Here is a 2,500-nt window from a genome sequence, read left to right as displayed (position 1 = left end):
GCGAGTTCGGCGGGCGCCACGCGGCGCGGCGCGAGGCGAGAAAAGGCGGCGGGCGATGTCGCGCTACCTCCGTGCGAGCGGGGTAGCGCGCTCGTCCGACGACCCCAGTAGCGCGGCGCGGCGCGACGACAGGCGACCGCCAGCGACGGGCGAAAGGCGGCGGCCGTGCGCGGGACCCCCGTAACCGGGGAATCCCCCTATGCCGACGACCCTAGCTCGGCGCGGTTCTCGCGCTTCCGGCGCGCGCTTCCGGGGCGGCACTCGCCTCGACGACCTCCCGTCCTTTAAAGGTAACGGTTCGGGCCGGCGCCCCGGCGTCCGTCCGCCCGTCGGTGTCGCGTGTCCGTGCGGCGCGGGGCTGCTCTCGGCGAGGGTCGCCGAGCAAGCGGATCCCCGCACGGATCACAACGGCCGTATGGCGGCGGCGTCGGGACGCCCGCCCGAGACGAAGGTTCAGGGCGACGAAACGGTGCTCCCACCGGCTACCTTTTTCCCCGGCCAAACGCGTCCGTCGGCCGGAGCCCTCGAGGGGCCGCGTAGCGCGCGCGTGGGCCGGCCCCCGGACACCGGAGTCCCTCCCGGGGCTCCGGACACCGGGGGTTCGGTTCCGCGCGGTCCGCCGCGGTCTCCTCTGTCCATCCATAGTCCGGGCAGGCCGCGGCCGGGTCGGGGGCCAGTCCCCCCTCGGTGTCAGCGCGGTCGCGCCGCCCTTGTAAACCAAACCCACTCGCTGACGGGTAGCAACACCCAAAGCGTCGCTTCGCGGCGCGGCGGGGCTTCCAAGTCGGATGGCCTTCCGGGGTCCGGGTAGGAGACGCCGGGGGCCGGCCTCAGCGCCGAGCCCCCGACCTACCCGGCGAGTCCGGTCGCCGAGTCGTGTCAGGCCCGAGCGGGAGACGCCGGGCGCCGGCCTCAGCGCCGAGCGCCCGACCTACCCGGGCCGACGCACGTCTCGGGCGCCGTCGCGGCCCCGAGCGGGAGACGCCGGGCGCCGGCCTCAGCGCCGCGCGCCCGACCCGCTCGGCTCGTCGCGGCGTCGCGCGTATCGCGCCCGTCGGTAACCGCGCCGCGGGTTAGGGGCTCGCTCGCGGGAGCGACCGAACGGCACCCGCGGCGCGTTCGTCTCCGGTACAAACCCTGTCGTGAATTTGTCTCCGATCGTCCCGGGCGGACGTAAAAGGGCCCAAACGTACGACTCTTAGCGGTGGATCACTCGGCTCGTGCGTCGATGAAGAACGCAGCTAGCTGCGAGAACTAATGTGATTTGCAGGACACATTGATCATCGACACTTTGAACGCACATTGCGGCCCCGGTTTTACCCCGGGGCCACGCCTGTCTGAGCGGCGCTTTCCAATCGATCGGACGCGGGCCGGGCCCTCCGCGACATTCCGCCGGTCCGTCCGGCGGGTGGCGCGAGAACCCGGTCCGCGCGGGCGAGGCTCGGGCCCTCCGCGACATTCCGCCGGTCCGCCCGGCGGGTGGCGCGCGACCCGTGTCCCCGCCCACTCCGCGGCTGGGGTTTCGCAGGGACCCCCGTCCCTTCGTACCCTCAAATACAGACTCGGGCGGCGCTCCGTGTCCGTCCGCCCGTCGGTGTCGCGCGTCCGCGCGTCCGGAGGTGCTTCTCGGCTGCCGGTGAGTACGGCTGGTACTTAGCATACCGAGAAGGTGCTCCGCGCGCGCGGCTCCGCGCGGCGGCCCGTATGGCGGCGGCGCTCGGCGCCCTCCTCAGGTAAAGGTCCCGGTCGGCGCCTCGGCGTCCGTCCGCCCGTCGGTGTCGCGTGTCCGTGCGGCGCGGGGCTGCTCTCGGCGAGGGTCGCCGAGCAAGCGGATCCCCGCACGGATCACAACGGCCGTATGGCGGCGGCGCCGGTCCCGGCGCCGGCCCCGACCGCACAGCTCTACGCGCACGCCCTCAGATCAGACGAGACGACCCGCTGAATTTAAGCATATTACTAAGCGGAGGAAAAGAAACTAACCAGGATTCCCTCAGTAGCGGCGAGCGAAGAGGGAAAAGCCCAGCGCCGAATCCCCGCCCTGCGGTAGGGCGAGGGAAATGTGGCGTACGGAAGGCCGCTTTAGCCCGGCGCCGCTCGGGGGCCCGAGTCCTTCTGATAGAGGCTCAGCCCAGGGACGGTGTGAGGCCGGTAGCGGCCCCCGGCTCGCCGGGGCGAGGCCTTCTCGGAGTCGGGTTGCTTGTGAATGCAGCCCAAAGCGGGTGGTAAACTCCATCTAAGGCTAAATACTGGCACGAGACCGATAGTCGACAAGTACCTTGAGGGAAAGTTGAAAAGAACTTTGAAGAGAGAGTTCAACAGGGCGTGAAACCGTTAAGAGGTAAACGGGTGGGGCCCGCGCAGTCTGCTCGGGGGACTCAACCCGGCGGCGCCAGGGCGGCCGGTCGGTCGGCGCGGCGGTCGCGTCCCGTCCCCGGTTCCCGCTCCCCCTCGGGGGACGGGGCCGGGGCGGGCGCGGCCACGCGCCCCGGTCCGGACGTCC

General features: G+C 71.7%; 1 non-coding gene and 1 pseudogene across 1 annotated transcript; both read left to right on the top strand.

The window, feature by feature from the left end:
* Positions 1–1,193: 1,193 nt before the first annotated feature.
* LOC148345328 (5.8S ribosomal RNA) lies at positions 1,194–1,347 on the top strand. Its single transcript, XR_015848663.1, has one exon. It is a non-coding gene; the product is annotated as a 5.8S ribosomal RNA (ribosomal RNA).
* A 564-nt stretch (positions 1,348–1,911) lies between these two features.
* The window catches only part of LOC148345327 (28S ribosomal RNA), a pseudogene marked incomplete at its 3' end in the record, with an annotated part of 3,089 nt that continues 2,500 nt past the window's right edge, over positions 1,912–2,500 (top strand).

The sequence above is a fragment of the Urocampus carinirostris genome, unplaced genomic scaffold (genome assembly GCF_059441175.1).
Source record: "Urocampus carinirostris isolate Australia breed hairy pipefish unplaced genomic scaffold, RoL_Ucar_1.0 HiC_scaffold_53, whole genome shotgun sequence".
In the NCBI taxonomy this organism is placed as follows: domain Eukaryota; kingdom Metazoa; phylum Chordata; class Actinopteri; order Syngnathiformes; family Syngnathidae; genus Urocampus; species Urocampus carinirostris.
The sequence above is the reverse complement of the archived record's forward strand: the minus strand, read 5'-3'. Positions and strand labels throughout refer to the sequence as shown.